The sequence below is a fragment of the Bos mutus genome, chromosome 27, assembly GCF_027580195.1.
Source record: "Bos mutus isolate GX-2022 chromosome 27, NWIPB_WYAK_1.1, whole genome shotgun sequence".
NCBI lineage: Eukaryota > Metazoa > Chordata > Mammalia > Artiodactyla > Bovidae > Bos > Bos mutus.
The window spans coordinates 32062459-32087472 of record NC_091643.1 but is presented as its reverse complement, the minus strand read 5'-3'; the positions used below and the strand labels follow the sequence as shown (position 1 = coordinate 32087472).

The following is a 25014-nucleotide window of genomic DNA, read 5'->3' as shown; positions in this document are numbered from 1 at the left end:
CAACATATGGAAATGACTGACCCCTTTTACTCTTTCTTTACTCTTTACTCATTCTTCAAAATAAAATTTGATCTTTATACTGTGAGTGGAGGGACAGACAAACAAACAATCAGGCCAGTGGAAAATCAAGATGGATAAAACAAAAACATGAAGAAAATGAGAAATGAATAGAAATACCTATGAACTGAAAACTCTTATCCTAGAACATTAAAGGAGTAGGAAGAAACTCTTGCACGGCCATTTAAGGGATTCAGAAGGCCCGAGAGATATTCCCCTTTTTAGAGGGAAAAATTGAAGCCCAGATAAACTAAGATTTAGCAAGATTACACAGCCCATCAGAAGAGCTATGTCCAGAACCTGAATTTCCCAATTCTCAGAGAAATTGTAGACAAGTGGAGAAATCCCTGAAGGGTGGACTGTGATGTGTTTTCACTGGTGTCAGTCTGCAAACTATCAAAGCTGCTTTGTTCTTTACAGGTTCTTTTCTTTTGCACTGAGCCCATTTTATCATCCATTTCAGTTGTGTCTCTTCACATCACCGAAGGCGTGGACAAAAAGATGCCTGCTTATCTGAATCACAGCCACGGATTTTCCTATTGTTGATTATGACACTACATTTTTTTTTAATTAAAATTGCTAGAAAAAATCAGCAAGCAATGGAATAAGCTTTTTATGGAGTGAATATGTTGCTATAATTTAGGACCTTGCTCACTAATCATAAATTGTTGTTAATCACAACTAATCTAACTACTTTTTTTCCAGTTAGAAAAGTCCTCATTATAACTATCCTTCTGAAACCCTACCAGAAATTTCTTGAAGGGAAATTTACCCAACATCGATTCTAGAACACAAGCAAGAAGGGCACAGTTATTCAGCCTAGACTTGCACCTAAATATTAGAGCCTTTCTACTAATTCTAGACACCTATATCATCTGGTTGAAAGCTATATTGGACTCTGTAGTTAAAGTGACACTGTGATATATTGATCTAATGAGTAATATTATGAAATTAATTCAAAAATACTCTAACTTGTTCTGCCCTAATCTTTAAAATTCATGTGAAGGAAATCACATTGTGCAAATCTTTTTTGGAAGATCTTGCAAAGGCCTTTGGCCAAAAATAACACAGAGTTCTACATATTTTCACAGTGGTTCCTATTTTGGAGTCAAAGTGCCATCAAGGAAGGTAGACGAAACACCTGTGCAGTCTTGAGTCAAACTCTTCACCTGGACACTTGCCTTAATGGGTCAGGATCTTCAGACTGCGGTGGGACGGCCTTGGGGGGTTAGAGTCACCTTGCTTTGCATCAAATAAATAGATGCCCTTACTTTGCCTTTCAATTCCTCTCCATCTTTTGAAAGACCTAATTCCGTTTGTGCCAATTCTAGAAGAGACAGCCCCTGAAGCTTGCTGTCACCCAGAAACTGCAAGCCCACAGGACTAGATATACCGTCACTGGAGTTTTCCTCACCTGTCAGCCTCTGTCTCTACCTGTTTTTCTCTTTACTCTCCCTCACCTCCCCATTTCTAGAGAATTCATTTCTTCTCATGTGGTACCTAAGGTGTACCTTTGTATGATTCCCTGTAAACTCCTACCTTGCCCCTAGCAGGACCCTAAGCATACTTGTTTGTTTGTTTGTTTTTAATGAACCAAGACAGATACCAGGTAGAAATTTGCCTACAGTGTATTTTCCCCTACAGAGTATTTTAAACAATGGAAATACAGTTTTCTACATTAATTTTAAACTAGTCTTGCCCTGTGAGGTTTAAAAATGGCATTTCAAGCCAAAGTATCTAAGGTGTTTCAGGCACATAATAGGCATTCAATAAATGAAGTTGAATTCACATCTATCAAAGTGAAAGAAGCACTGTCAATAGTAAATTAGAATCCCTGCCACCTTCACAGCCAAAGACAGAACTGTCCTGCCCCTCTGGTGAGGGTGAAATTTAATTATCCTTGTAACTAGCAGGGGACAAAAAAAATCTACTTTCCTGAGCAAAAAATTTACAAAAAAATTTTAATTAAAACTTTTTAAAATTAATGATTATCCAGATTTGTTTTTCAATAAAGACCTTAATACCTATTTGCAAAAATGGTCTTAATACCTAATGGGTTCTTTGGAAATTTTTTGATATTATGAATTTTGAAGAGTGACTCTAGAAGTTTAACCAGTAGGGCTTCCCAGATGGCACAGTGGGAAAGAACCCACCTGCCAATGCAGGAGATGCAAAAGATGTGGGTTTGATCCCTGGATTGTGAAGATCCCCTGGAGGAGGAAATGGCAACCCACTCTAGTATTCTGGCCTGGGAAATTCCATGAACAGAGGAGCCTGGCAGGCTACAGTCCATGGGGTCGCAAAGGGACTGAGTGACTGAGCACGGGGACTTTGTGTGATTTCTGTCTTCTCTCCACTGCAAGAGGGATTTGACCTGCAGGCAGCTAGTGCCTTTACAGACAACTACCCACCTGACCACATCACTTCATCACTAGCCATCAATGAATGACTAAATTTTAGCATCTGAACAGAGAAAACAAATTGTTTATGTATATTTCATTTCAAAGATCTACGGCCTAGCTTTCTGACATCTGAGTTAGTTGTCAGTTTTTGAGAACTAACACAAAAATATGCTTTGGAGTTAAGTGAGTGGAATGATGGCTGGAAACAAATAGTCCAGATTGAAGAATTTAAAACAGTTCAATCATCTTTATTTATCACATACCCATGTACTTTCAAAGCACCTCCCCCAGTGTGTTCTTATTGTCAAAACCTACAAATAAGTTGAACCCCAATAAGTTGCCAGCATGGACAAGCACTGCCACCCCCGGGTGAGCCTGGGAATTCGTCTTGCTGCTTTGGGACCTTGGTCCCACCTGCCAAGGGTGAGTGGCACTCCCTCTTTCTTGGCCACTCCTGTGCACCTCCATGTGGAGGTTGACTCACGTAGAACTGGGGTTCCACACACTGCTACGCACACACTTGTAACATTGCCTTAGGACATTTGGTGGCTTGATTGGGCCCTCAGCTCTTGCTATGTTCCCAGTTCCTGGCATCCCTACCCCCATCTGACCTCTTTTTTTTTTTTTTGGGAGCTGGGTATGGGGTGATAGAAAAGAATAGTTTTATTGCTTTGTCATACACAGTGGGGCTAATGACCTCAAAATTGTGTCCCAACCCAGTGGGATTTGGTGAGGAGTTTAGAGCAAGGATCAGGGTGTGTGCAGGGCCTGCACTTTTTAATCTGGCCTCAAGTGGTCTCTTGATGAGCTTCTTGAGATTATCACATTGTGATCTTCTCTGGAATGAAGAATGCTAGCTTCTTGCATTTGCTGGAGTTTCAGTATTGTTCATGAATCTCCAGTGTTCTGAGTCTCTCTCCACTGGACATGGCAGCATCTCTGAGTCACAGATCACCATGTGCTGCCCTGCATGATTGAGTCGCTTCTGGTTTCAGGACCTAATGAAGCTCAGGTTCTTGATGTCTCATTGCAGAAAGAATTCAGTGAGAGACAAAGTGATACGTGAGACGTGGATTTATTCAGAGAGAAACACACTCCACAGACAGAGTGTGGGCCATCGTCATCTGACCTCTTGCTGGCTCTCTGGATTTTTGTCAAAGCTCTGTGCTCCTGGGCCGGTCCTGCTCTCACCCGTAGAGAGGAATGATCTCTCTTCCTTACCCACGTCCCTCCCACTTGGGTATCTGCTGGCACAGGACTGAAGCCTGCTAAGCCTTCTGGATAGTGTATTGCTTGATTGCCCCCCTGCAAGGCGTCCAGACCTCATTCCACACACCCACATCCTATTCCCCTCCTCTCTGCCTGCCTGGGCTGTGGAGGACCCAGCATGCTCCTGCCCAAGGTCATCCTCCACCCAAGGTCATCTGCCTTAAGACAGAAATCAGACCCAGTGCTTTGGACACACCATACATGTGACTGATTGGAGATGAAGTGTCATAAGTCTTCATCATGGGTCAGATTTCAGAAGTCACTTGTGGTTTTGGCGAAATAACATAAGGCTTCTAAAAATAAAGAAGAAAACTTATCTTTTAGAAATGAATTTGGATGTGGGTCATTTCAAACAGTTGTGAAATAAAGAGCTATATTGTGGGTGGGTTTTTCTGTAGTTTGGATCAAAGGATCACCTACATAGTATACTAGCCTTTTAGATTTACTGTAGACATCTGTGAAAAATTATGAATTGGCCTTTATTATGTCTTTTTTTTCAAACCTTTATTTCTGTTCCAGTGTAAATGATAAGTGAACTTTACTGGAAAAAGGACCCGGAAATATGATTTTAAAATAAAGTTTATGTCAGCTTATAACAGAGTCCACACAGCTGTTCGGGATTTTTGTGCTCCTGACAAAATAACACTTTACAAAACAGAAGATAAAGTCTAAAATTTTATTTACAGCATGTAACTAAAGTAATTGTACAATTATTATGTACCAATTGATGTCAGTGCACTGTAAGTTCAGTGACATAAACAGTTTCTTTGATATATTGGTTATTTTAAAAGGAACAGTTACATATAATGTATGCGTGCATGCTCAGACACTAAGTTGTGTCTGAGGCTTTGAGAACCCATGGACTGTAGCCCGCCAGGCTCCTCTGTCCATGGGATTTTCCAGGCAAAAATAGTGGAGTGGGTTGCCATTTACGCCTCCAGGGGATCTTCCCAACCCAGGGATCAAACCCACACCTCCAAAATCTCCTGCATTGCAGGCGGATTCTTTACCACTGCGCCACCTGGGAAGTCTGTATTAACAGAAATATCAGTAAAAGTGGAAGTAACCTGACAAGTTTTTCAGAACAATTGTTGAAAATATTTATTTACAGCAGAGACAAAAAATGAAATATCACATTTCATACATGCATTACTAACAGAATACAATGCTGAGTTTAGTTTCATAATCAATTGTATAATTTTTAACCAAGCCTGTTTAAAGAAACTAAATTTTGGATTGACAGATACACTTCCCTATTGTTGTTGTTTAGGTGCTCAGTCATGTCCAACTCTTTGCGACTCCATGGACTACAGCCCGCCAGTCTCCTCTGTCCATGGAATTTCCAAGAATACTGAAGTGGGTTGCCAGTTCCTTTTCCAGGGTATCTTCCCACCCCAGGGACTGCACCTGCGTCTCCTGCATTGACAGACAGGAGAGCCACTGAGCCACCAGGGAAGCCCATGTTACTTGTTCCCTTAACGCCAAACGCAGCTTCAAAACGTAGGAGAAATCAGATGTCGTGCCTCTTCTTTTTTCCCCCTCCCAAATCCACAAATGATCGGTTGTTAAAGTTGACTATCATGTTTTCAAATCTTTGGTGTGGATTATCCTGACAAATCTTATTTTGAAAGTGAACTACACTCCTAATACCAGTTTTTACTAATGAGTCGATACTAAGTGTTTAGTGAAATGAGTTAAGTTGAGGGCCTGGGGCTGGGTTTAGTCTCTGACACTCCATGTGGGCTCTTTGAGCTCAGGTTTCCTCATTTATAAAATGGGATAATAATATTACTTTCTCACTGGGGCTTTAGAAAATTAATAAAAATGGTATATGTCAAATGTTCAGTATAGTGACAGTCATACAAAGTGCTCAGTGTTAGTTTTTATCACATTCACATATATAACACAGCTAAAAGTGTTTGATTATGATTTTTTATGAGCATCTCTGAAAATATGGATTTGGTGCTTAACCATTAGCAAGAAGATAATCATCCCAGTTTTGGTTAAACTCTACTTTTTCTTCAAGGCTTTGGGCCTGTGTAGCAAAAGGTCAGCAGAACTCTTAATATTAAAGCTAAGTTGGTGCCAATTTGAAGTAATAGCTCATGCGTGGACTTTTTTTTCCTAAAACACAATTTGCTTTGATTTGATTTGGTTCATGCATTTTTAAAAATCTTTTTCGTGGTGTGCAGTCATTAGGCTTTTATGCCTAAAGAACTAAATTCAGTTATAAGTAAAATTCATTTAACAGCACAAGTATGATTCCATGTGGTTATTTATTTACAACATAAAATAGCCACATAATTCAACATATTTGATAGCGTCTGCTCATGGAACTGCGGGGAATTCTGCAGATCTCAGACAAGAAATGCTTAAGTTATAGAAGGCAATATCCATAAGGCTAATTATTCCTGACAGCAGCAATATGGCAAACAATAGGAAATGAAAATTCACGTTTAATGTGTGCCTTATTATGTGTCTGGGTATGTGCTTCTTCAGTGGAGCCCAATATTGAAAAGATGGCAGTGATTTAATGCAGGGATGGGTGTGGCCAGAAAACCTTGTATCTTTTCTTGGGAAGATATATATGGAAACAGTCCTTCACTTTTTAGCAATAGAAACTGTTTAAAATCCCATCTCTCCCTTTCCTTCCCCATGGGCTGCTGCTGCTGCTCAGCTGTGTTCAAAGTCAGCCCTTGATCATTCTCAGGGGATAATGTCTTGGTCCAATTTGAAAATAATTAGTTTTGTATTCAGAAAAGGTAGAATTAGATATACATGTAGAAGATTCCAATGTAGTCCCATATAAAAATTTACCTAACCTGTATCTGATATTTGTAGATGGGCATGGCTTAATTAGCATGTTAAATTGGAATTTTAATAAATGCTATCCATCAGTGACCAATTTACATAGCATTTATCTGGGGAAATGAGCGTGCCAAGTATCAGTCTTCTTGAGATTCATCTTGACCCAAGCGGTGATTTAAGATTTAAAAACCTTTCATTCCTCAGTTAGAGTGTTTATCTTCCTGTCTCCTAATGTTCTAGTTCAAATCCAGATCTGATCACTGGTGGCATCAAAAACATGGGGGGTATATATCTGAAGCATTCACAAGCCCATGGATCTGGGGAAATTCTAAAGGTGCAATGTTGTACCTATTTAATTCTTCTTAGATTCCAATTGAATGTGTTTTCTTCATATTACAGGATCTATAACTGTTCTATAGTATTTATTTGCAATTACTTCAGGCAATCCCCACCCCCTGCCACCAAGAGTCACACACATTACAGTCATTCGTGTAAGTATCCTTTTCAAAATATTATGACTTACCAAGATATTTGCTTAAGAACTTAGAAGTCTTTCAGTGCCCCACAAAATACCTATTGTTCTATTTTTTGACCCAATTTTACTAAGGAGAATTTCAAAACCTTGAAATAAGTTTGAAATTTAGACTGTGCCAAAGGAATGTTAAAATACTTTCTCTGATATCTTAATGATGTCCTCGTTAAAGAGTGGAGCTATTGATCACTCAGGAAAGAATAAGCAGTATACTTGCAATAATCACATAATACAATGTGTTTGTGAGCTGCAATTAGACAAGAGTCATTGTTACTGAAAGAGAACACTGAGGTGCAGAGACCTTGCTTGACACTGAGAAACATCAGGCATTTCCATGAGAGACAATGGACGACGTTAGACGGTAATGAAACCTGGACAGGAAAGGTATCCAGTAAGAGGTAGGTGAGCTGTAGTCACATGGCTGTAGCTTTACCTTTAAAAAGCGACCAGAGTTCAGGTAAAGAAAACCTAAAGAGGGAAAAGAAATTACAGTTGTTGGATCATGGAGATGAGGAAAGAATATAATCTTTCTTGGGTCTTATTCACAAATGAAGGAAAAACACAGATGCTTTCTTAAGTAGTCCTTTTTTTGGTGTACTATTTTTAGATGAGAGTTAAAATGTGGAATGACAGCTAATGAGGTAACGGTTATGTTGATTGATCCTGGTATTGTAAATACTGCTTGTGTTGTTTCTTTATTCATAATAATACTTGAGGGATTTGGAGGGACTGGAAGAAAACACGGGTGAATCTCTGGACATTTAGTCATCCCCTTCTTGGTTAAATGGAGGAAGAGGCTGAAGGGGATGGAATGTTCTAGAAGAAAGAGAAATTAAAGGGAGGAGGGACGCTGTCCCAGAGGCAATGCAAAAATCATGATAAAAGTGGATCTAAAGGGAGAAAAAGGCAATTTAAAAAAAAATTAAAATGTAAGATCTTGCAGTATCAAGTGTTTTGCATTTAAAAGTAAAGGAAGCCACATTAGGTATTCCAGATACGGGTTGTCCAGCCCTGGTGCATCATTCAGAGTTAGCTCAGGCCACTTGAGCACATGCTTCCAACCCCGGGGACCTCCTCCCCTCCCCGGGGCCCCCTGGCTGGCGTGGATGCGGTCCGAGGCCCTGGAGAGCACCATAGGCTCGCGCAGCAGCCCTGCCGCCCGCCCGGGGGCCCCAGGGCCGACCTGAGTGGCCGAGCGCCAGCAGCCCAGGCCGAGGGGCGATCCGGGCCGAGTCGGTCCCCGCTGCAGTTCCCAAGCGACACACACACACATGCACACACAAGCCGCGCCCGCCGCCGCCGCTGGACTCCAGGCCCCGCTGGCGACCCCTCCCGCCACCTGGACCCCCGCCGCCCACCTTCCCCGAGCAGCGCGTCCCGCCAGCTCCAGGACTTAGTTTGGCCGCGACGAGGGGGGCACGTGGCCACCGCTCGCATCCGGATGAAGTCCACGCTACCGCCGTGTGAGGTTTACCGGGTGGCGACTCGGGGGGGTCGAGATTCATTCCTGTGCTGGGGAAAGAGGTTCTTTTGTAAGCACAGCAAAGTCGCGCTTCTGGAGAAAATCCGATTTGGAAAAAAAATCTACTGCAACCTGCAAAAGCCCAGGAGGGAATATTGATGTTTGAGAGTCTGCGTGTCCGTGTGTGTGTGTGCGCGCGCGTGTGTGTGTGTGGAATACCTCCAATCGGGGTCTTAAGAGCATGCCTGGAACCAGTTTGGGATGCAGTTTTCACACGGCGTGGGGCATGGCCGTGGAGATGGCCCGGGCCGCGTGCATGCATGCATGCATGCGTGCATGCGTGTGTCTGTGTGTGTAGAAGGGGAGGGTCAGGGGGCGGCAACCGGGAACGCGGGCGGCGGGGCGCGGGGCCAGCGGGGCGGCGGCGGCGGCGGCCGGGCCTAGCCCGGCCCGGCGCGAAGGGGTTAAGCGCCGCCGCCGCCCCCTCGGCGGCCGGGTGTAAACAGAGGAGCCTCAGCCTATCATGTCTGGCTGCCGCTCGCAGCCGGAGCCCCGAGCCCGGCGCTGTAACATGATACGCTCCAGACCGAGGCAACTTGGCAACGCTGGGCTCGGCTCCGCACGGCCACAGCGAGGGCGCGCCGCGGCAAGGTGGGTGAGCGGCGGCCAGGCGGCCCGGCGGCCTGGGCGGCTCCTCGCGCGGCTGCCCGCGCGGCTCGGCTCGATCGCTTGTTCGCGCCCGGAGACCGCGGCGGCGGCGGCGGCCGTAGAGGCGGCCGCGATCTCCTCCGCGGTGGGGTCGAGAGGGGAGGAGGCTCTCCGCGAGGGTGGGAATCGGGGCCGAGGCCACATTAGCATCCGAAATGAGGTGGCATTTTAACCCCTGAGGGGCCACCTTTGGGGGTGGCGAGAGGAGGTGGAGGCTGAACTTTCTCCCGGACTCCTGAGCACTCGGAGCGGTTGCAGGTATAGCCGCGGGGAGCATGGAGTCTTTTGTTCCCGGGGATTTTTAATTAGGTGGCTGTTTTATGAGTAGTATCCCGCGCTCACCCGGGAGGGGAAGCTGGCATTTTTCCTGCCTTCGGTGACTTTTGCGGTGTGCGGTGTTGAATTCGTGGGGGCGCGCATCTTGAGCTCGAGTGGTTTTGGATAATTTATGTCTGTTGGGTTTTTAAATCTGCATTGAGCCGAAATCAGTCAGTTCTTTGGTTTCCTGAACTAAAATCCATCATGCCAGTGGTTTCATGGGAGGGGTGGAAAGGCACAAAATCATCCGGCTAGTAATGAAAAGAGCAGTTTTTCTTCTGCGAAATAGCGTGTGAATTTTGCCACGAGAGGGTTTTTGCAGGGCAGCCTTTAAAACAAATCCAACTTTACCGTTGTGCTTCAGTGCAGGTTACTCCCATGGAGGAATTAGTTGGGAATGATTTCTTGGGGGGGCGGTGGCGGAAAAGCTTGCACACTATCTGTTGAAGTAAAATTCATTGCCCCATTTATGTATGTGTTTTACTAGAATAAAACAAAGATCTGTGGCAGCTTTCAGAATGATAAGTCGGATTTCCAGCCTTGCCCTGTGCTGGTATCTTTGCCCCCTCTGGGATATCTCCTAAAGGATATGTACAGAAATGTGTGCCTGTGTCACAAACTCATTCTGTCTTGTGAAAGCCTAGTATAATCAAATTCAGTGCCTTAAGATGGTGTAGTTGAAGATTTGATCCCCTTCCACTGAAGTGGAAATACTTTCAGTAATTGAAAGCAGATTCACGTCTGGAGTTGTACAAGCCAAGGTTTTCATTTTTAAAATAAACCTTTTGTTCTCTGGTTTTTCAGTGTTTCAGAAAGCCATCCAGAGACCTCTGTGTGCTAATTGTTAAAGTAGCCCTTAAGAAACGGATTGAAATTATCCAGAGAAGGCAATTGAGAAATACAGCTAACTTACTGAGCCTCCCTCCTGGTAGGAGACTATTTTAGTGCCACACATTTTCTTCTTTCTGCGGGTTCCCAGGCGTTAAGAGGCAACTGCACTGTTCAAAACCCCCAAACCCCAAGTAAGAGTCTGTCAGTTTTAAGAGGTTAAAAAAACTTGAGAAATGTTGGTGTTATCCCATTATATGCTGTGGGTTTACACAGTTTGATGATAAATTTGAAATCACGTGTGAAGTATGTTTCATTTGAAAGGAAGCTGATTAACCGTTAGAATGAAACTTACAAAATATGATCACAGGTTATTAAACAGGTTCCTTTCTCAGCTTTGGAGGCTAAGTGTTAAAAGCTTTTAAAAATTGACTACTGAAGACTGAAATTAGGATACATTGTAGACAAAGAGAGATTCACTTGATGTCTTACTAGCTGTAACGATTGAAGAGGATGGTGGTATATAATATTGATACCTTCCTTCTTTAGGATAAGAAATCTGAAATGAATTGTGTAATTATGAGGAAAAAGTTAGAAGAGTTGTACTTTTAACAATGATAATCGAGATCTGGGAAAGAAAAAAAAAGAAGAAAATCGTATTCCAAGTGTTTTTAATTACTACATTCTTAAACCTATTTTGGTGATTGTTAATAAGATGTGAATGGGCGTATTTACAGAGTGTAACCTGGCAGTTTGGTTTCTTAAAAATACTTGCTAAGTCTGGATTTTATCTGATTTTCTTGTCTTCTCGATTGTTAATCCTTTGAGCACGTTAAAATATATAGGATGTGAATAACTTGGTCATGGTTTAAATGATGTTCTTTGTGAACATGTCTCATGTTAGAGTCCTCTTTTTATAAAATCAGTATTTAAAAGACTCAGCAAATCTTTATCAAATAAAATCTTAGCTACATTTCCGTTGTGTCGCATCACATTTCAGTGGCCTAGTGTGTGGCATAATAGAATTTAATTTTCCTCAAAGATCGAGAAAGAGGAACTCAACTTCATATGGACCTTTGCAGATGTCTGAACACTGATTTTCAGTGTAGGAGCCCTGTCTAAACATTTCAACTCACCCTTTCTGTGACTTCTCTTTACTGTTAGTTTTTATGTCCTTATGTATTTTTACTTGCTAAGGGATGTGCACAGGATCTTCTGTCATCTGAAATAACATATTCAATTTATCACAGGATTCCTTTCTTTCATAATGTAGGGAAGTGGCAAAGGAGGCTTGTCTAAATGCAGTGATCTTGATAATTAATGCCATAAAATAGATTAAAATGCTGTATTCCAGGTATTCATTTCCTTAAAAGGGCCACCAGAACAGCGTTGCTAAGCACCCGTCACTATTGCAAGTAACAGAAAATGACCCAAATTAAAGAACCTGTTCTAAGCTGTATTCTTGCATTTTCTAAAGTGTATTTCAAAAGGTTTAACCAGACTCATTCAATTAGTGGAGGAAAAAAGATCTATTTTCAGTTCTGATCAGCAATTAAGAGATTGGGCTTTGGAGCATCAGCCCCTTTATAATTTATTTTATCTTCTAAACTTTAAACAATTATGGATAAAGATTTTTAACAAACCACCTTTTTGACAATCTAAACCTAAATGCTAAATGTAGAGCAGTATATTTCTTTTAAATTTTAGTCTAACAGTAGTTTTTATTAACTTTTCCCTCTTTTTATAAAAGTTTACATTTTATGCTAGTAGGTATACTACTGCTTTACCCTGGATTTCTTACTCTTTGGGCAAATATGTGTATGCACACACATGAGTACGTACCTGTGTAGTTTAAAGTGTAAGTGGAGTTATTTGATCTTATCCTAGATATGAGTGCTTTCGCACCAAACACTTGAGAAATAAAATGTTTAGATATTGTGCATTTGGTACCATGAAGGAGACAGAGTGATATGTCGAAGTGAGAACGTAAGTAAGTAAATCAAGGGCAGTAGGATTTTTTTTCTAAGCATAATGTTAGCTGTACCCTTCTGGGTTAGCCCACAGCTTCTACAGTTAGAGCTAAGCCACAACTATTGGAGTGTTTAATGAGTTAGGTCTTCCAGTGACCTGGTTCTTAGCTGATTCCAATAGCAATCATAAATACAAGTTGAGGAACTTCCCCAAAAGGATTTGATGGATAAAGGCTGTTAGAGGAATGGGAGAGATGAGCCAGGGGTTCCCAAAGGCTTAGATTAGGGTTATCAGCAAGTTTTTTGCTCTCACATTGGTTTGGACAAATCCATGGGCTTCCCTGGTGGCTCAGAGGTTAAAGCGTCTGCCTGCAATGTGGGAGATCTGGGTTCGATCCCTGATCAGGAAGATCCCCTGGAGAAGGGAATGGCAACCCACTCCAGTATTCTTGCCTGGAGAATCCGTGGGCAGAGGAGCCTGGTGGGCTACAGTCCACGGGGTCGCAAAGAGTCAGATACGACTGAGCGACTTCACTATCTTTCTTTCTTTCAAAGCATATAAACGTAGACATTGTTATCAATCTTAAGTGATTATATATAAAATGATTCCATATCCTCAAATACTGAATATTTTAAAGCCAAAATGACACTTGATTCTGTTTTCTAAAAGAGGTGTTTTATAGTAAATACTCATGATAATTTAGTTTTATCAACTTGCTTGGCATTACAGATTTCGGTAGTAATATATAATATAAAATAGATGAGATTTGTATGACTTTTGTTGTAGTTTTCTCTAAAATGAAAATTTATTATAATATTTATGTTTCAGGCCTTTCGACATGAAATCTCAGTTTAGGTATTTGGTAGGTGGTATTTGTTTTTTGACATGTCAAAATTGGTTTTCCCCCGTAGAGATCAACATTTTGATGTGTTGAAATGATTAGGTTATGTATATTTTTAGTAAACCTTGAAATTATACATATGTTAAGATTTAGAAGAAACCACTTGTTTGAAAATTAGTGTTTATATGTTGATTTAGTTAGAAACCTAGCTGCTTAGTTACCAATCCTGTATATGTAAGTTTTAAATTATCTACTCTTACTTTTTACTACAAAAGGATGGAAACAGCGACATCTTTGGTATCACAGAAACCATTTATGCATGGATATTACTGATGGGAAATTTATTTCCCAAGGGAAGAATAATAATTGAAAAGTGTACACAAATATTTGAGGGCTCATCACATTTAAATAATAGTTCAGTTTGGGAAACCAGATGCTATGCTATTTTAAAAAGTTTCCCTGTTAAATGTTATTATTCCCCTCTCTTAAATAGTTTCACATAAAAGTCTTATTTTGTACATTTAGAAGCCAGGATGTATTACAGAGTATTCCAAAATGACTAACAAAAGCTGATATAGAGCAGTGTTTGCATTTTTTCTATTCAGACATCTTGATCTGAAATTTTAAAAAATTAAAATAATGTGTGGATGTTTCCATGACACTTTGTCATGTTCGTTCCAGCACAGCTCCTTTTTTCCATAATCTTAAACTTTCCGGAGGGGAGAGAGGGAATCCGCTTCTTGAGACCTGTAAAATAGAGCCTGGAACTCTTTTTAAGCTTTTTATGTGAAATAAAGCAAAACTTCTGTACATAACAAACTTATCACTGTTAACCTTTTCTAATTATTTAACCATTATTTCATTTTACCTCCCGCTTAAAAATTGTACATTAGTGAAGTCGACACCTGGCAGTGTTCTTAAAAGTTTGTCTTTCAGTTCTTGTAGTAGTAGGGGGTAGTACCATCTCCTTAATTGTCTTTGTTCAGGGAAATGCTGAAAGGCCAGGGTAGTTAAACAAGGCCATTTGGATTTGTGAGCTCGAAGTCAGATGCAAAGTCAGAAAGCGGTTAAATGCATTATCATCTTATTGAGCCCACCATCAGTAGAGTGACCTTGATGGAGGGAGAAAAAGCCATTGGCTTTTTTATGATGGCCGCCCCTGCTTGGTTTATCACAGACACATCGTCACATCCCACTTTTCCTGTTGCTTCTTTGTTTTTTCAAATATTGTTTCCTCTCATCATGGGCAGTCCAAGGGAAGGGGTATGTTAAAAATTCACTTCTTTTTTATTGATAGTAGATTTTCCTTCATACGTTCATCTCATCTGTTGATAGGTATGGAGATATTCCTTCATTAAAAATTAAGGTGATCGAGCTGACTGACCATTCTGTATTTGCTTTTAAGGATCTTTTAATGGTGATGATTAGTCTCTTTGCAAAGAAGCTGCCATTCTGCTACTTTAAAACTGTGTCTCAGCTATTAAAAGGAGAGACTTGCCAACCTCAATTTTAGCAGTGGGAATCATGTTTGTTTTAACAAGTGCCTAAGTATGTTGACTTGATCCGTCTTCAGGTTTTAGTAGTTCTGTTGCTGCTGTTCTGGACTCATTACTTCCCTTAAAAAAGGCAAGACCAAACCGGAAGATTTATAGTTTAGATTTGTTCACTTTATGGCGAAGATTTTCCTTGTGATGTCTTTTATGTCAACTCCATTAAAATGGAATTCTAGCATCAATATTTGAACAAGTATTGTTCACTAATAGGAAGAGTTTTATTAAATGCAGTGCAAGATCTAACATTTCTGGAAATGCCAGTTAAAGCAATTAAGTGCAGCATACAAGATTGTTTTCCTAGGCAAAGGGCCTTAAACATACCGATTGGAGTTCATGCTTTACTTTTTGCTGTTTATTAAGTTAATCAGACTAAGTATAACTCTTATCATAAAAAAGAAAAAGGTGGGCCCATTAGCAAAATTCCTAGAATACTATTTCAAACTTGGTTAGAGGTATCACCCTACCATCACGCTATGAATTATGTAACACTAAAAATCACCAAAAATAGTACCATCAGGCAAGTCACATTTTCTTGATCGCAAAGGATTATGTCTTTAAGGATTTTTAAAATTTTGAAAACGAAGATGCTGAATTGAAATATGTTTAAAATGAACCCCCCCCCACCACCACCACCCACCGCACACTTCTCTTTACTCTGATCTCACAGTCAGGACCTGAATTCAGGCTCTTTTCCTCTCATGTGTAGACTTTTTCATCAGCCTTCTAACCTGGTTTCCCTGCCTTCTCTCTTTTAATCCAACCTCCACACTATGATCAGCGTTGTCAGTTTGAGTCATACTTCCAAGCCTGGCACATCCCTGCCTAAAAATCTTTGTTATGCCCTTCGGGTTGGATCCAAATTTCCTTAGTATGTTTAATCAGGCCTTTCTCGTCATCCCTCCCTCTGCCTTTTCCACTTGTACCTTTCCATCCATGCTTCAGCAGTTTCACTTGGTCAGCGCCACTTACACCTCTTCCTGCCTTCTCATGGATCTTTCCAGATCCTACTTGCTGGGCATGTCTTCTCTGAAGCCTCTGCTCTTTGCCCCAGGTAGAGCTGGCTGCTGCCTGTAGATTTCACGCACCTGGGACAGGTTTCTGTTACTACATACACATTATGCTGTAATTGTTTACAGCTCTCTCTCCTCCACTAGGGGGACGTGTTCTTTCAGGTCACAACTGTGTCTCACTCATCGATACCCATCTGCAGCTGGAAGCTGAGAAAATAGTAGTCATCCAATAAATGTTGTTGAATGCTTATTGAACGAGTATTTTAAATACAACTTCACTTCTTGGTAATGGAAGGTCATCATTATGCACATCAATTATCTTGTTCTCTGTAAGCATAATGGTTTTGTCTGAAGTTGGTAAGGGTTAAGTATCCATAGTCTAAAGCCCCACTTGGACAGTGTTTGCTATTACTTTTAGCTATCATTTTTGAGTCCTTAATCTATGCAAGATGCTTTATACATATCATTTCATTCTCACAAAATCCCTCTTAGGGATTTCTGCCTTGTACTGATGGGCAGATTCTTACATAGAAAAGTTAAATAAATTCAGCATTACACAGGTCAAAAATGGTGAAACAGAGATCTGAACGTGGGACTGTGTGAGCTCTGTGATTGCAGACCTAGTCTAGATATTACACTGCTGAGAATTTTTAATGACCTGTGTCGTTCATGTATAAGTTTTTAGATAGGTTTTTTCATTTTCTTCCCTTGTCATGCAGTCAGCTTTTGCTTCTTGTGGCTCAGCTGGTAAAGAATTTGCCTGCAGTGCAGGAGACCTGGGTTCAATCCCTGGATTAGGAAGATCCCCTGGAGAAGAGAACAGCTACCCATTCCAATATTCTGGCCTGGAGAATCCCATGGACTGTATAGTCAATGGGGTCACAAAGAGTCGGACACAACTGAGTGACTTTGACTTTTACTCTGTCAAGAAATGGCCAAAGTTATTCTGTTGTTATAATTTTTGCATAAAATAGCAATGGAAAGGTTCTGAGCCAAGACTATTCTCAGAGCTAATTTTATTAGCTTTATGAGTTTTGGCCTTTCAGAAGCCTTTTTGGTCTAATGCCTCCATTTCTTTGCATTTCTGGTCAGATGAGAATTTGGGGTAGCTAAATTCCAATTAGGTATTAGGTGTTTGAGTGAAGCAGAATATTAATTTCCATAGTTAAGGACTTTTAAGAAAGCCAGTACACTGAATTAGAGTAAGGAAAAAATTTTGCTAACATTTCATGCATGGATACATGTGGAACTTAAACTCACTGATAAAATATTTGTGATTCTGATTTTTTAAACTGGTAAACATATCTAGTGGCACTCTCTTTTGGATGGGTAAAGCAAGGAAGATATATCCTTTGGAATATATATTTGGAGCAATAGCTAGTACACACTTTAATGTTTTTGTTACCAAAAAGTTAACAGGTCAGGCATGCCAGAAGGACCAAAAAGAAACTCCATATTTCTACTCTTTCACCCCATCTTAATTGACCTTAAGAACAACAGCAACAAAAAACCCTCATAAAATTAAAAAAAAAATTTTTTTACTAACTCCTCCTGTGAAATTGAACAGAATTAGAAATTTTGGGAACTGAAGAGAATCTTCAAGATTACCTAATCTGGACTACATATTTTATAAGTGGAGAAGCAAGTCTAATATTTGATTTCTTGTGTACTTTGTCCTTGTCTCTGTGCTAAACCTTTTCTATGGATGTTCTTTTTACCTCACCTTCAGAATGAGAGTTAAACGCTCTTACAAGCTCCATTTCAAAGAGGGGAAACGAGGCCTAGAGGAGTTATGTACATTGCTAGCCGCTGATGCTGGGAAAGATTAAAGGCGAAAGGAGAAGAGGGCGGCAGAGGATGAAATGGTTAGATAGCATCACCGACTCAGTGGACAAGAACTTGAGCAAACTTCAGGAGACTGGAGGACAGGGAAGCCTGGTGTGCTGCGGTCCCTGGGGTCACAAAGAGTCGGACACAACATAGCAACTGAACGACAACGACAGTTAGACGTGGTGCATGCGCCTACTAGGAGCTCCTGCTGTCCCTTGAGGATGATTTAGAAGGAAGTGGAACCCAGAATCCTTCCAGTCCACTCTGGCATTAAGACAAATTGTTATAACACCTCAGAACACCTGAAATATAGAAGATGGCTTATGAAGTATTAATATTCTTGCACGCTCAGTCCCTCAGTCATGTCTGACTCTTGAGACCCCGTAGACTGTAGCCCACCAGGCTCCTCTGTCCATGGGGTTTTCCAGGCAAGAATACTGGAGTAGGATGCCATTTCCTTCTCCAGGGGCTTTTCCTGACCCAGGATTTGAACCCACATCTCCTGCATTGGCAGGCAGATTCTTTATCACTGAGCCACCAGGAAAGCCCCAATAAATATTCTTACTCCCTATTTTATAGATGAGAAAATTGAGGTTTAAAGAGATTAAGTGATTTGCATAAGGGTATTCAGCTACTGAAGAATAACGGCTACTGAAGAATAATCTCAAATTTTATATCATCCTTTATTACTGAATTCTGCCTTCACTTTAAATGTCAAATTAGATTTTGTTATGACTTTGGTCCTAACTTTGCTTTATATGTAGCTTCTTTTACTGTTATAGAATAGAATTTGCCACTGTACAATGGTTCCTAAATATGGTCACCATTGAATGTTACTATTTCCATATATGTTCAAGGCAAATCTTGTAATTTATCAGCAAGTACTTATTGAAAGAGTATGTGTTTAGTGTTGTACTATTTTTAATCTTCCTTAGTTTTTTTTTTTTTTTTTTTAGTGAACCATGATCATAGATGATCATCTGTGATATAGGTAATGTTCACACCTTGGTTAATATCCAGCAATGATTAGTATCATTGATTAGAAAATTAGTAGATAATGACTTTATTGACAATTCTACTCCCCATTTAATGGTTTATTTAATTGATGACTAATGCCTTTACTCTTAAAGGCTATTAACACATCAAAATGGTAATTATTGAACCTGGCAAAATGATAAATTATGTTTGTGTTGATTTATTTGTGCCCAAGGATACTCTGGTGGGTTTTTTTCCTTTTCTTTTCTTTCTTTGTTTTTTAAGTTTTGATCTGCTAAGAACTTCTGCTTAGGAAGTCAGATAAATGAGCATTGAAACCATTATCTGGTGGTATGACCTTGGAAAAGTTGGGAAAAGAGGGAAATAAACCAGATCAGGGGCTTCAAGTGGTGTGGATTGTTGCAAAAGTCCTGTAGAATTTCTTCAGTTGATTCAACATTCTTTAAAAAAAAGAAAATCAGACAAATGGTAATAAAACACATCATGTACAGTAAAATATACAATAAATATTTGCATTGTGTGCTCATGAGTTAGCTTATTTTCATATATTTGTCCTGCTTCTATGTGAATATTTGGATTTCTGTGAGGGTGTCACTGGTGAGGGAAGTTGGGGCTTCATGCTGGCTTTTTTGTTAATTTGACTTGCCTAAGGAATAGGAAGAAAAGACGTCCCCTGCAGAGCTAATCTGGGAAAGGAGGATCCTTTCTCACCGGCTTCCAGGGAAACGGGGCTTGTGCTGTGGAGCATGGATGCTTGCTACACCTATCTTTGGTGGTGATGGAGATTCTGAAAATGAAGGTGGTTGTGCTCATTATGAATAGATAATTACTGTTCTCAAGTTTCATCATAGTACCGTGACCAAAACTTTTTTGGAGCTATTCTTGAAATTGAGTTTATTTGCAAGGCACAGACAAAAGTAGTTCTTGTTATACAGGCATGTCTCATTTTGACCAAATACCAACTTAGCTAGTTTGACTGTTTACCTTTCTTCACGGGCTTGACAAACCAAAGTTTGGCTATTTCATAATATTAGATCTCAGAAAGAGAGTATTTACTAGAGATAAATATATTCCATGAGCCCTTTTCAAAGGAGGAATATCAACGTTATATTGAGATATGATTGCACTCGCTGAAAAAGGTGGTAAAGCCTGAGGTGGCCTGTATAAGGCAATGATTTTCATGTGGATAAATTCTAGTATTTTTTAAGATTTGAGTGGCATTACATTCAAGATAAAGAACTGAACCTTTAATGGGCAGAACAATTAAATATAGAAATTGAGAAACTAAAACTTTATAGTTGTTTCTAATGTATAACTGTTTATTTTAAACAGTTCTTAGACTTTTATAAACTACTAAGGCCTATAAATATGTGATAATAAGTTTGATTTCTTTAAAGTATATTTAAATTTCATGCATATTACTTCTCATACAGAATGCTAAACTCAGTCTTTACTTTTATGCTTCCAGTTAGAAATGGGGACTCAAGGTGCCAGGTCTTTCATAAACTGAAAAAAGATTATTTACTTTCATGCTCAGATATCAATATAAACACCTGGTTTATTTAAATGATGATTTATAATATTTATTTATTTCAGTATGCCTCAGTTTCTCAAGACTAGGCATTAGAATTGTAAATGTACAGTATCTTTCCACCTCAGTAAAGGCAGAACATGCATAGAATTAATATTAAACATTTTTACAGTATATCTATGGAGAAAGTAAGTTGGTAGTATCTTTTCATATAAAAAGCATATACTTGTATGTATTTTATAAAATGCATCTCCAGCCCCTATTTCTGAGAATATCTCAATTAACAATAACAAGATATCTACCTGAAAGTGCCTGGGGTCCAGTTTAGACTCTTAATGAGATGCCTCAATGGAAAGAGACCACTTGAAGATTTTATTAATCTCTGTAGTGTGGAAATGGAAACACTCTGAAACAGAGATACCTAGTTTTAAGGTCTGATAAAACCACCGTGACCCTAGTACAGAGAACCTTAAAACTGAGTAAAGTTAAATTTGAGACAAATTATTTCTCTGTTCTTAAATTCACCAAGAGTAAAATTCTGTATATATTAAGCTGTTCCATTTAGGAGAATTCTTCTGTTACATGTATTTTTTGACAGTTTGGTCACTCATAACCCAATTAAAGACAGTATCTGAGAGTCAGATGCACATTGTCAAAATACATGTCAGCCATGAAAATCAGCCTGCTTTAACTTTGCTGCTGCTGCTGCTAAGTCGCTTCAGTCGTGTCAGACTGTGTGCGACCCCACAGACGGCAGCCCACCAGGCTCCCCCGTCCCTGGGGTTCTCCAGGCAAGAACACTGGAGTGGGTTGCCATTTCCTCCTCCAATGCATGAAAGTGAAAAGTGAAAGTGAAGTCACTCAGTCATGTCCGACTCTTAGCGACCCCATGGACTGCAGCCTACCAGGCTCCTCCATCCATGGGATTTTCCAGGCAAGAGTACTGGAGTGGGGTGCCATTGCCTGGCCAAACTATTTGAGATGGCAAGCTGAAATACACAGGAAAACACTGAAGTTCTGTGCCTGAGAAGGACGTGTATCAAATACACATCAGTGGTTGCTTAGGGGCCGGAGGAAGGGAGACGGAGGAGAAGGATGGGAGGAGAGCTTGAGGGGTTTATAGCCACCTCTGTCACATTTCCCTCATAGCTCAGTTGGTAAAGAATCTGCCTGCAATGCAGGAGACCTAGGTTCAATTCCTGGGTTGGGAAGATCCCCTAGAGAAGGAAATGGCAACCCACTCCAGTATTCTTGCCTAGAGAATCCTGTGGACAGGAGCCTGGTGGGCTGCTGTCCATAGGGTCGCATGGAGTCGGACACGACTGAAGCAACTTAGCATGCGTGCATGCATTGGAGAAGGAAGTGGCAACCCACTCCTGTATTCTTGCCTGGAGAATCCCAGGGATGGAGGAGCCTGGTGGGCTGCCGTCTATGGGGTCGCCCAGAGTCGGACACAACTGAAGCGACTTAGCATGGGTGCATGCATTGGAGAAGGAAATGGCAACCCACTCCTGTATTCTTGCTTGGAGAATCCCAGGGACGGAGGAGCCTGGTGGGCTGCCGTCTATGGGGTAGCACAAAGTCAGACATAACTGAAGAGACTTAGCATGCATGCATGCAAATATGATTGCACTCAATTGTATTTGATAGTGTACTTCTCACTATCCTCCCTGACTGTTAACTTTCCTCTTCAGTCCCCACAAAGCAAATCGTCTTTCTTGGGGATCTCCTTGATCTTATTTCTCTCCTACTCAGAAAATCATAGTGTTGTATTGAGAAAATATTTGAGCCTGATGGAAGGAATGGCAGAGAGAAGACATTGCAGGCTGAAGGAGGCAGGTGGGCAGAGCTGTAAAAGTTGGACGGATATTTGAGAAAATAATAACCTACTTGGAGCATGAAGTTCATGAAAGAGACATTTGGAAGATAAGGCTAGAGAAGTTGGATGAAGCCAGGATATGGAGGACCTTGAATCTTAGAGGAAAGGGTTTATTTTGATGTTCATTTGGGATCTGTTGGGAATTTGGCATAAAACACCTGTGCAGTATATTTGGGAGATCCCTCTGGTGGATAAATTGTAAAAGGGAGGTAGTAGGAAGAAAGAAACCAACCATGAATTTTTCTTGTTGCTGTTTTTAATTCTTGACTTCCTCTTGAATTTTACTCAATATAAGCTTCACAAAGGCAGGAGCTTCTGTTGAAATTGGTATCCTCGAGTGAGAACAGTGCCTGGCACTTGGCCGTGCTCAGTGAATACTTGTCGGTTTGAATAAACGAGAACACCAAGATCCAAAAAGATTAAGTGACTTGTTTGCATTTACACAGATAATCAATCATGACAGACCCAGAATTGAAAATTGCAGCTGATTTCCAGACTGGTGTTCCTTTGACTGTGAGATGTGAAGGTGTCCTACGGGTCATTTCCACCAGCATACCTTCTTCTTTGTTCCTTGTCTACTCTTTATTCCAGCAAATGGTTGCAGAGTATTTCATCTCTTACATACCCATTACAGCCTTCACAGAGCTCTTAATATGTTACTTTCATCAGATATAATTGTTTAAATTGTTTATTCTACTGCTTTTTTATTTTGGATGGTAAACTCAAGGTCAGAGACCCAGGTCTTCAGTTCAGGGTTTTGTTTGTTTCCTTGTTTTATTTTCCTGCAGCCCTCCTCTCCCAGAACACTTGTACTCAGAACACCTTTTTCTGATCTTGGAAGCTTGATGACTGACTAACCAACCTTCACATCTGTCTTTTAGTGCAAGTTATTGAGAAGTTACAAGCATACAGTTGAAATTATTTTTGTCGTACTGGAAAAGGGCCACTTAAAATTTGCTGGATGTTTTGTTAATAGTTGAAGCAAGTAGTGAAATGAAATTTTTAAGGATTTTCTTGCTCTCCACTCAAAGCCATAGTCTTGTAAATTTAAATAACTAGTTTATCATTTTGCAACTTGAAAAACATTCACTGTCTGATTCTGTGAGACCACCTTGAAATAAGATGCCACAAAAAGAGAATTATTGTATGAAACCTTTGTAAAGACTAATGAGAAGGCCAACTATTACGGCCTGACTTTTACTCAGTAATATTGAAAAGTCATTGCCTCTGTAGTCAATGTATTGCTTTATTTTAGGAGAATAGTATAATTGGTGGAGTACTTTAGTCTAAGTATCTCTTACTTGTATAAGTACTTTGCTATAATGTCTTTCCCTGAAAAAAAGTGTTACTCATTAAGTGTAATAGAGGCTCTTACTATGATTAATAAAATGTTAAGGGATAAATGTTCTTAAATAGACCAAGAAATTGCCGCACTTTTATAAACATATATAATTGTCAGTGAATCATTAACCTTTAGATATAGAGATGTTTCCCTCACAGTTGAGAGGAAAGAAGGTAGGAATACTGTACTCGTGAAATGTGAGTTTCTCCAAAATGTGGAGTATTCATTATGATTCAAAGACATCCTGAAATTATGTAACTTTCCAGATTTAAAACTTTCTGGAGAAAATTTCACAATTCATTTCAAAAATGAATTAAAACTAAAATATGAACAGGCTTATGCTGAATATGGCAGTGATATGTATGTAGTTCTACAGTGTATTAATTTAGAATTTTTAAAGTTGAAAAATTCCAGAGTGAAAACACTGAGGCTTTTTATGCTACTGAAAGATGATTTTAGGAGAAATGTGTGCTTTGAGATAGGTTTTCTGAGAGAACTGTAAGTCTATATGGTATTTATTAGTTGTTATCTTATAATCTTATTACCTTGTAACCACTTCATGTTATTTTGCATGTAAATAAGATTAATATAATTTGTATTTTTGTTTGTTGATGTAGCTTTTTGAATATCCTTCTCCTCCTCTCATTGCTCAATATTACCTGCCTGGATGTGTTTATTCTTTTAATGCTTACTCTCTGAATTAACTAGGTTTTAGTCTTTGAAAGTCCTTTGACAGATTTTAGAGACAGACTTTCTGAGATAATGTCACTGAGGTTTTTTGGGGGGTTGGGGCAGGGGAAGGGCATATTGATTCATAAGTCTTAGGAGAGTTGAGTAAAATGATCTACATAAGCCATTAAAGTTATTTTATAGTAATTAAGTCTTTCTTAAGGAAAGAGCTTGAGCAGAGTGAAATAAACGTTCGCAGTGGTTTTATACAAATTACTAAAGTAAGACACTAAAATGTTTTGGGAGCAAATAAATATTTGCTGAAATCTTAGAGAATGGGACATTACTCTTCTGGCTTTTTAATTGTAACAGAACCCTGCTAGAGTATTTAGCTTAGTTTACTAAATGTATATTTAGTAAATACATATGTATTTAGTAAAAACTCTGTGTTGGACATCAGTGATTTGTTAATATAAGATGCAAAAAGCTCACTAATAATAAATATGCAGGATGGAAAGAAAATAAAACAGTAAGTAGTTCTTGTAACACTTTAGTGCTTATAACACTTCAATAAATATTGACCTTTTAAAATATTGTTCCTTTTAAAATTATTCATTTTAAAACAAATTTTTTGTTTGTTTTAAATTTTCTGTTTCTCATATTAGAGGCCAAAGTTAGATCCAGGTCTCAATCTGTATTAAACTTTACTAAACAGAGACAAAGCTAAATCATTGTTGAAGGTTGGATCCAAAATATAATACTGTCTTTGAGTAGTGGTATTAGGCTGCTGGGCTGATGTCTTAGTTCATATTTTAATGTAAATCACCAAAGAAGAGATCAAAACAAAGCACTAGCCCAAGAAAGAAGTAATTCTGCATTAGCTGTGTTTTTAGGCATTTGAGGGTGAATTAATTTCCTAGGGCTACTAAGAAAAGTTATTGCAGACTGAGTGACTGAAAACAACAGAAATTGTCTCATAATTTTGGAGGCTAGAAGTCCTAAATCAAA

At 39.7% G+C, this 25014-nt stretch overlaps 1 protein-coding gene and 1 long non-coding RNA gene across 3 annotated transcripts in view; one reads left to right on the top strand and one right to left on the bottom strand.

The window, feature by feature from the left end:
* The window catches only part of TENM3 (teneurin transmembrane protein 3), a 622438-nt gene that overhangs the window by 274717 nt on the left and 322707 nt on the right, over positions 1-25014 (top strand).
* On the bottom strand, positions 4477-8877 carry LOC138985918 (uncharacterized). Of its 2 annotated transcripts, none has more exons than XR_011462849.1 (3): positions 8663-8877; positions 8427-8580; positions 4477-7536 (listed from the first exon to the last, which is right to left on the bottom strand). It is a non-coding gene; the product is annotated as an uncharacterized lncRNA (long non-coding RNA). The 2 variants fall into 2 exon arrangements; XR_011462850.1 differs by having other exon boundaries at positions 8750-8871.